Source organism: Lactuca saligna, chromosome 4 (genome assembly GCF_052625555.1).
Source record: "Lactuca saligna cultivar CGN05327 chromosome 4, ASM5262555v1, whole genome shotgun sequence".
Classification (NCBI taxonomy): Eukaryota; Viridiplantae; Streptophyta; class Magnoliopsida; order Asterales; family Asteraceae; genus Lactuca; species Lactuca saligna.
Window position 1 is genome coordinate 66775148 of NC_136420.1, and position 10839 is coordinate 66785986.

The following is a 10839-nucleotide window of genomic DNA, read 5'->3' on the forward strand; positions in this document are numbered from 1 at the left end:
TCCCAAGAATATCTATATTATATTTATATTTTGTAGCTCAGTCAGCCAACTATAATCTAACAAAGTTCAAGTTCAACACTTCGACCGTGGCTAACCGCTTAGCCCAAGATTATCTTTATTCTATTTATATTTTGTAGCTCGATCCGCCAAGTACAATCTAGAAAAAAAGTCAAGTTAAACATTTTGAACACGGCTTCCCACTTAGCCTAAGTGTGTCTTTATTCTATTTATATTTTGTATCTCGATCATCCGACTACAATCTAACGAAGGTCAAGTTCAACACTTCGAGCCTAGCTACCCGCTTAGCCCAATAATATATTTATTCTATTTATATTTTGTACCTCGGTCAGCTGACTACAATCTAGCAAAGGTTGATTTCAACATTTTGACCCTAGCTACCCCCCTTAGCCAAAGAATATCTTTAATCTATTCCTATTTTGTGTTTCGGTCAGCCGACTACAATCTAACAAAGGTCAACTTCAACACCTCGACCCTAGCTACCTGCTTAGCCCAAGAATATCTTTATTCTATTTTTATTTTGTGCCTTGGTTAGCCGACTACAATCTAACAAAGGTCAAGTTCAATACTTCGTCCCCGGCTACCCGCTTAGCCCAAGAATATCTTTATGCTATTAATATTTTGTAGCTCGGTTAGACAACTACAATTTAACAATGGTCAAGTTCAACACTTCAACCCTGGCTACCTACTTAGCACAAAAATATCTTTATTCTAATTATATTTTGTAGCTCGGTCAGCCGGCTACAATCTAAAAAAGGTCAAGTTCAACACATCGACCCTGGCTACCGTTTACCCATAGAATATCTTTATTTTATTTATATTTTTTAGCTCGGTCAGCCGAATACAATCTAACAAATTTCAAGTTCAACACTTCAATCTTGGCTACCCTCTTAGCCTAAGAATATCATTGCTTTGTAGCTCGGTCATCCGATAACAATCTAACAAAGGTCAAGTTCAACACTTCAACCCTGGCTACCTGCTTAGCCCAATAACATCTTTATTTTTGTAGCTTGATCAGCCAACTACAACCTAATAAAAGTCAAGTTCAACACTTCGACCCCAGATACCTGCTTAGCCTAATAACATATTTATTTTTATAGCTCGATTAGCTGACTACAAGCTAATAAATGTCAAGTTCAACACTTTAAACCCGGTTCAAAACTTCGATCCCACTTAAAAGCTTAGCCTAAGAGTACTTTCATTCTATGAAAATTCTATAGCTCGGACAGTCGAGCATAAGATCATGACAAGGCAGAGGTCAAAACTACCTATTTGGCCATAGAATATCCTCAACGTTTTCCAAATTTTACGACTCACTTAGCAGAATACAATCTCATACACGTAAACATTTCAAAACCCCAACCCACACTACTTGCTTAAGCCAAAAAAGACGTTCTTATTCTAACAATTCTGCCTTACGAGATGGTACTCATCTTCACAACAATCTTAATGCTTCGAAATAAAGATACAAGCTAAATTGAAAGCCTACCAACACGGTAACAAAGAAAGTGCCAACCAAACGATTAGGACAATTTAAAATAAAAATAAAGGAGGGGGACATGAAAGGATTAAATATAAAAAGCATGAAATTACTTTTATGATCAGCATACCGCCAAATTGGTGTTACATAGTCAAAGATCAAGCAATATATGTTGTAGTGCATATTACCATACACCCTGGTTACATCACTACCATCATCTCAAGTGTCGACACAAATACGAAAATAAAAAACAACTAAGAATCAAAAATATATAAAGAAAAAAGCAGAGAAGAACTTGTCCAAATTCAACAAACCCATAAACTAACATTCATGATTTAACAAATACCCACAAGTATACCACTAGTTTCAACCTCATGATTCAGCAAATACCCACAACTATACCACCATCTTCAACCCATACACCATACCTTTCAAGACTTGTTGTGCCCCCCATGACCACTTGTAGAAGCAACATTACCACCAGCAGATCTACCAATTTGCACAACTGATCAATACTTATCAAAGGAAAGCCATACTTAGATAAATAGTCAGCACAAACACAAAGCTGGAAACACTTCTTCAATTTTTTTTCACATGAGAGGGGTCATATAATGGAAGATTGGTTTCATGAAGGCTCATCTTAAAATCAGTGTTCATCATCTCATAGCCAGCCCTCCTACCAAAATCCACACAAATGGATTGCAGATCACGATTGGCCTTAAAAAATGACGATTCAGTGAGAATTTTGTCAACCAACTTCATGATCTCATGCGATAATACCCAAGTCACATCCCCATTCACTTTGCTCAGCTGATTCTCTAACCCCACCATACTTGCTTGCAAATCAGAATTTTGCGGGGTGAACTCATTTAAGTCACGTTTCAGCTTCCGAACATCGTGATCTAACATAGATATATTATCCAACAACCGGATCTTATCCAACTCAAGAGATGCCACTATGGCCATTAATGTCGAAACTTCCTTGACAACATCATCATACCCTACTAGTTTGCTCTCCAAGACAACTTTCTCATTTTTTACAAAAACTCGTTCATCTCTCACCTTATACATCTCATCCAAGGGCACTACCCCCACATTCGGAATAACCTTTTCAAACTCAACATTGTTTCCACAAGCTCCACATGTTGATCATGAAGCAATTGCACATTATGAGCAACCCCTTCGGACAACACTACAAACGGCTTAATCAGATCCGATATTTTCTTGAACTCATCGTGTAGGCTATGATTTGTAAGTTCAAGGACTCATTCTCATCAAGCCACAAAATGATATCTTGGCCTAAAACCATATTCTCCATAAGCTTAATCATATACATGCCATGAACGTGCTCCCAACGACCATGGTTGACACTTGCATGGGTCCCCGGAGAAGCAAAATTTCTCTAAGAAATAATTTGCAACCTTTGGCTCGATCAATCTCTAATCCTACATGCATTCCTAAGAAGGAACATATATATATAGGACCGAACGTGTGCGAGGAATCAACACCACAAGGCAAGCTATTCATATTTAGTTGAGACACATATGACAAGGGATGCTTATAAACAAGACTACTAGGAAAATAACGAAAAACATTGGGTTCCAAGGAATGAGACCTCTTGAGAATGCTACCACTGCTACCTTCTTTGCCTAATAAAACAGCTGCCAGAGCAGCAGAGGCTGCAAAATCCTTGTCTCTCTTACGCTAGATCAAGGGTTTTTCTCTACTCCTATCCTCACCATCACCATCAACATTAACCATGGGCCTAGTAACAATAGGGGTAGTATTACTATCATTCATGTTATTATAATATTCGTGAACCCCAATCGAAGATTCAGAACTTTCTTGCACCCTATCGTGAGAACTATTGCCATTGCTACCACTATAGATAAAGCTATCATCAAGAATTGGAAGGTGAAAAGCCATCGAGCCCAGATCCTGAAGCAATTTTGCCCTCAACAAAATCAGATAAAAGGAAAGGAAATCAAGTTCCATCTACATGTGCAAAGTATTGGTTCAATACTCATAACAAAAAAGAAAGAACACAAAAATGTCTTGTAGAAGCACAGCTGCACCACAAACAAATATCGACGGAAAAATGCCAAGATAAAGCCAATATGGGCTCGTACAAACTTTCGCCAACATAGACTTAGGGAATTTCTTCATCATCACATTCAAACCGGATATCTTGTCTATATACTAGCTTAAGTCACTAGTCCTACCGGGCTTTTGGTTCTCAATCGTCCCAGGAAGGTGAGATTCATTTTGATAACGAAAGAATGAAGCATTCAACCAGATAAATTTAGTTTTCCAAATTTTTATCGAATTTGTAAGACCTTCGGTAAAGTACGACCCCTTGAACGAAAATGATACCATGTCGCATTACTACAAATGCAAAAGAAGTACTGGAACAAGACAACAGTAGGGACGACCAAGGAGGCATGGCACAAAAGTTCAAAGAAAATAATTTTTGAAATGAAATTAGGTTTCAATTGGCAAGTATGGATCTTATACGCCTTAATAACTGAACCAAAAAACCCTGAGGGGGAACTCGCAGACCAGCCTTAAAATAGTAAAGATAAAAACCAACCTTAGATGGTGGTGATCGATCAATGACGGTGTTCGTAGCGGGAAAAATAGCATCGTCTTCTTCAACAAGATGATACTTGATAGTAACCTGGTCGAGCCACTCATGGTTGACGGTTGAGTGAACAGTGGGCATTACCGAGCGAAACATTCTTTCACAAAGTATACGAGGATTCGAGAAGGATAGATGGTGAAGGAAATACGGAATATTAAGAGAAAAGAATAAAAGGATGCAACTGACAAAGATTCAACAAGCATTTACGAACTAGATGGTGGGAAGCCAACTATTACTAAGAGGATCTTGAGTGCCTATAAGCTAATGAATAGTCATGGATGCGTGGGAAAGCGAAAAACTGTCAACTGGGCCGAGTAAGAAAGCACGCAAAAATAATCCATTTAAGCCCAATTATTATACACCGGTAATGCTTTATAACAATTAGGTTGGGGGCTTAAATGGGTAGGTCCACCAGTCCACATAAAACCAATCCGGTTAAGCAACCTGGCCTGCCTACCGGAGCACAAGCATCTACCTAAACGTCGAGCACTAAAGCAAGAATCACCATATATACCCTATAAAGCATCTCTCGGAAGCACGGGAAAAAGCAAGACTATTTAATAGAAAAGGAGGCTCACGATCATAACTTGAAGATTATTGCAAAACCCAAAAGAAGAAGCCAAAAACTGGTCCGAACCTTTGCTATAAGAACGAGCCTTCACTGAAAGGTAAAGAGAGAAAAAATTTAAGCAATTTATATACACTTAATGCATTAAACATGACTTTTGACTTAGGCATCGGAGAGCAATACAGGGGTTTGCCCTCGGTATGGATTTCTAACCTATAATTATCTCATATCATGAAGCGTGCTACTTGGACTGCTAATTGGAGAAAGCCCTAAGAGGCACTACCATAAGCATCCGAGGAGCTACGTAGCAACGCTGAGCAGATGAAGTTCTTTTTTGGTATTATGTTCATCAAAAAAATAAATAAATAAGAGTATTATTTTCAAAATAAATAAATAAATATGAATTTTTTCTTTTAAATTAACTTTAATAATAAAATAAAATTGTTTTTCCAAATTATTAGTTAGTTTTTGTTTCTAATTTTTGAATATTTTTGTAGTCTTTTATATTTTGTTATGATTTAAAAATCAATTATTAGAAAAGTTTTAATTCTTTAAGATACATTATTTATTTTCATTTCCAATTGTTAAATTTATTTCTTGTTAGTTTGTTTACATTTTATCTTTTATACTTGTTTTTTTGTTATGGTTTAAGTCCAAAAATTCAAAAAGAAGTGTTATGCAGGTTTTCTCAGCAAAGTTTGGCAAGTATATTGCTTCTATCGACTTGATAGAAATAAAAGAGGGAGAATTCACTACAATAAAAGAATTGGAGTCAATTCAGTATCTCCAAGGGGGGGGGGGGGGGTAGTTAATATTGTGTCTGGTGTTTAAATTATCCATGAACATCACACGTTATTGACCCCTTAATTTTTATTTACCCCCTAAAGTTCTAACGGTGATATCTATATTGTAGGTTCAAAGTTATTTGGTTTCAAGCACTGATTTAAAGCTAAACAAGAGATAACATGGATGCTTGATCATGTGATGTTTTTAGATAATTTTTAGTCGGTCTTGGTGTCAGTCTACCTAATGTGTCAATACACATTTGCTTCAAGATTTGAAAATTCATTGCACCACTTCAATGGAATTCACGAGAAATGTCATGCTTTTATGATCATACAGTGTACTGATAAAGTGTCTCATAGTGTCGAAAGAAACGAACCACAAACTTAGGGGGGGCAATCAATTTTGACAAAGACAACCGAGCTAAATTTGAGAATCAGGTAGAAATGATTTTTGAAGCTAAAACATATGCTTTATCTGATATGGTCACTCATGATAAAATCATTGTACCTTTCTTGTTTTCTCAGTGGCATGTCTTGATCCAAGTATGCAACTATTGACTAGATAGTGTCCCTAAAATCATGTTGTTGTATGTGCCTAAATCTCTCTAAGTATCTCATCAGCGAGACCATCAGTTGAGATGGAATCAAGTCACACACTCACATTAATTGCCCATCATTGTCTAAACTTTCAAAGTGAGATTACCTAGTCCTAATTAGAAAATTATTCTAAGAATTGGGTGTTTATTTTCTTTTTTAATCATTTCTTACCTGACTTCTTCCCTGGAAGCATGTTTTCTGTATGCATCAAATTTCATGTTTTGCTGAAACATTGAGCATTACCCAGTAGCTTACCGTGATAAGATATTCATCAGTGTAAGAGATACTTGTTTGTTCCTAAAATGAAAAAGGGTTGTTCATGTACTTAACCTCTTAGTCTAAGGTACGACATGGTACCATTATGAATTGACGATGGATGAGTTCCAAGAATTTAACTACTCATCTATATAAGTCTTCTAATATAGAGCTTAGTGATTCACTATATAATACCATACACTCATTAAAGTTTAAAAAATTGTGTCGATGGTTAAGCTATGTACTGTAGTTTTTCACATGCACCTACCTACTCTCGCCCTTTTACTTCTAATAGAATGGGTTAATGATTCGACATATAAAACCATACACTGATGAGACTATCCATAGTTTTGTAAATGACCTATTATTGCAACAACATAATAATATGATACACCTATCCCATCCTATTAACTTTATTTGATGTTTTCTTTTCATTTTAGGTTACTTGTTGTCTTCTTAAGAAAAGGCATTGTTTATTAATGTTGTCAAAAAGGGGGAGAAATATTTAGTTCGGGTATGTTGTCTCTTGATCATTAATGCAATAGCAGACACTCTGGAAAGAAAGAGATTATTAATCTAAGGGCGAGAAAAATCTAAGGGGGAGCATAATTCAATATTTTTTTCCCTTAGATGTAGTTAGTTCATTTACTATTTCATTCTTTATTAGTATGGTTTTACATCATCAAATAGAGGGAGAAGGTTCGGATACATATATGTATAGATTTGATGATGCAAATATATACATTATAGTTGTATTTCGTCTGCTTATTGTGGACAGTCATTCATGTCTAAGTAAGTGTAAATAATATCACTTCGAAAAGCAGATTTATTAGAATTTTTTTTAGCTAGTTAATCTGAAGATATAGTGATGGAAGCTCATATGTCAAAGACTGTAGATCATCCCCAGATGAGCAAAAGAAATTGAAGACACTATCAGCATCATAGGCATGGAGACACCATTCACTGAAGACTGATCAATGTGTCTATATGTTAAAGGTCCTCCACTGACGACACACTGATTAGGTGATACACTGATGAACCATGATGATGGTTATTCACTCTCGCTGACGCTGAAGTTGATCAGCATGACTCCCTAATGTTGTTGCTAAAGCTGAAGCTGATCAGTGTGACTCCCAGACACCAATGCCCCTTATCAGCATATGATGTGTTGGTGCTGATATCTGAATCTATAGCAGATCATAATAACTTGGTGAAGAGTTTTATGAAGATCTAATCTAATCCATTCCTTATTTACCAAATCTACACTTTCCTTAGAAGATTCAATCTCTACAAATCAAGGATTTGATTTATATGAAGATCTAGAATATCTATAGAAATTTTATCTCCTATGTTTAGACTAGTATTTATACTAACCTCTCATATTATTTGAGTATTGACGCTTTGTATGGCTTCTAAGATATAGAGTTTCTGTGTAGATAGATTTAGAGTTCTTGGTGAGTTCTGATTCGTTGTATTTGTTCTCTATGTGAGAACATTGTTCTTAGTGAAAAACCTGATAAATAATGTTGGTTATTATTTGTCAAATACTTATGTTATTATTCTACATTTCTATTAGATTCATATACAAGTATTAGAGTTTGGGAGCATCAAGAATCTTTGATATCCTTCACAGTGATCATTTTCCTACCATATAGCATGGTATGAACAAAACTATCATAAGAATTTTGCAGTAAACATAAGAGGATAAGTGCTTAATTTTCAATCTTTACATTAATACCTTGTAAATCCAAGATGATCCTATTGAATTTATCTAGACGATCCTTCACCTGGGTAATTTTCAAACATCCTAAGAGTATACAAAATGTTGCTTCTGATACAACATATTTGTCATAGAATTATTATGGTACATGTCACATAATTTATCCCAAAGCCTATATGAACTTGTTTCATCCACAACCTCTCTTAATACATTGTCTATCATACTTAATAGCATAGCATTATGAACTCTTTCTTGAATATCCACCTTGTCATCCTACATGTATTTAGGCAGCTTATCTTCTCATTCCAATGTTGTCGCACATCCTTGTTAAACTAGAAGAGCCTTCAACTTTACCTTTCACAAGTTGAAAACACTCGAACCATTAAATTTCTCCAAATCGAATTTTTGATATGTCATCTTCAATCAACTAAACACCAATTGCTACTCTAATACCACTTGTTAGGAAATCATATGGCATTTATCAAGAATCAGAATGAATCTGATTCCACTTTCTAAGCTATGATGACCCTTGTTAGGAAGTAGTACAAATAACACACAAAACCAAAATCACACAAACACAATATTTATATGGTTTGGTCAAGGTGACCTACGTCCACGGGTAGGAGGGGAATATTATTTATTCATGGACTTCTTAAAAAGTGATCACAAGTACAACCTGTAAAAGATTCGACATACTCACTAAGGATACAAGACACAAAATACATAAACAAATGACTAGCTTGCATCCTTATTTATAGGCTAGGGAAGAAAATTAAAACCCTAATGGGCAAAGCCCACTCATCCATAGGCCCATGAAAGGTGTCAACCAATCTAAATCCACCATGAAACTGCTTCTAGAACCTTAATCCTTGAGAGACATTACATTGGCATCAACAATGCACCACTGACACATCAAGTATCATTGAGTGGAACCCCTTGCCACTTAGTGCCACCTTTAGTCACTTGGTGGCACCTCCAGTGCATGGAACTTCTTTGAGGTGCCATGATAGAAGATATGGTACCATTAAGTGTTGCTTTGTCGCTTGATGGTACCTTATGTGCATGTCACTTCTTTTGATGCTCTAGTTTTCTATCAGATCCCCCTTCTTAATAGTACCATCATACACAACGAGTGACATCATAACCAAGAGTGTTATCGTGCCCAATAGTGTCATCATACCCAAGAGTGCCATCATATCCTAGATTTCCATCATAACCAAGATGCTCCATTGAAAGCATGTGCGCCATGAGAATGCTCCAAATGCTCAAGTCACATTTAACATTTCATTTTCAATTTTTTATTATTTCAATTCCAGCCCCAGATCCGAACATACCCCTATTACTTCTTCTCTTTAGTACTCCAAACTCTTGTGTTTATGATATTTTTCAGGTAATGCAGTATGACTTATGGATAACATGTATACCTAGTGTGAATGGAATAAAATATTTGGTCTTCTTCCCATATCATTATTCTCATTTTTGTGTGTTTACCCTCTTCGTCAAAATATATGATGTATTTTGCAATTTTTAATATTCTCGGTTACATGTCTAACAAAACTTAGTTGTGAATTTAAAGCCTTCTAGTGTGAAAATGTGGCAAAACTTGAGAACCACCTCTTTGAAAACTTTTTCACTCAAGCAGTATCACTTTCTGTTTCTCATGTCCTCGCACTCCCAATAGAACTAGAATTTCATACATATGCTTCTCGGCGTAAACAAAATCATGCACACTATACTTTTCCATGTAAAACTACAACCAACATACGGGTTGGAATATTCACATATGGCATCCCATCTCTTTAACCTAACCTTGACACCTCATTATAAAAATAAATATATTTTCATAAATTCTTCAATAAACCATCCATATATACTATCCATACATATCTACCCTTCACATCCTTTCTCGTTGTCATCTCTATGTGTCTTCCATCCAACCCAAAATTGTGGTTTTTGTTGTCTTGACCTCAATACACATAAAATCGTCGCCTCTTATCATATTGTGTCTAAAGAAAACATCTTCCATTTCATTCTACCAAACACCATCATACACATTCCTTGATAGTTATCTTAACAATACCCCTATTTCTCGAGCTTTATTCAATGTTGACCTAACATTCACTGATGACACTCCTCGACACTCACCAAATTACCAACCTATTCCCTCAACGCCTCATAATACATATAATCTCCATATATATATATATATATATATATATATATATATATATATATATATATATATATATATATATATATATATATATATATATATATATATATATATCCCACCTCCAACCGAACCACACCACAATCCGAACCCTCTTAAATCCCTTTTGACTCAACCTAAATCCGACCAAACGATGTCCCCACCGAACACATCCTGACACAACCGCCGCCTAGTCATCCCATGATTACCCCTACTAAAATCAAAATCACCAAAAGTATTCACTATCTCAACCTACATACCATTACTAAATCAACCATGCCTTGATCATATATGTGTACTCGTAAAGACCCAAACTAGATAATTGCCATTAAAGAGGAATTTAATGCTCTTATTGCTAATGATACGTCGGATCTTGTTCATTTTACATCCCCATCGTTAAAAATGTTCATTCTACATGGATTTTTAGGAACTATTTAAAGGTGTATGCCACACTTGATTTCTACAAGGCTCGTCTTGTAGCAAATAGTAAGAGTCAAAGACCTACGATTGACTTCGATGAAACATGTACTTTAGTTGTCAACCTAGAAATTGTATGCACACTTCTC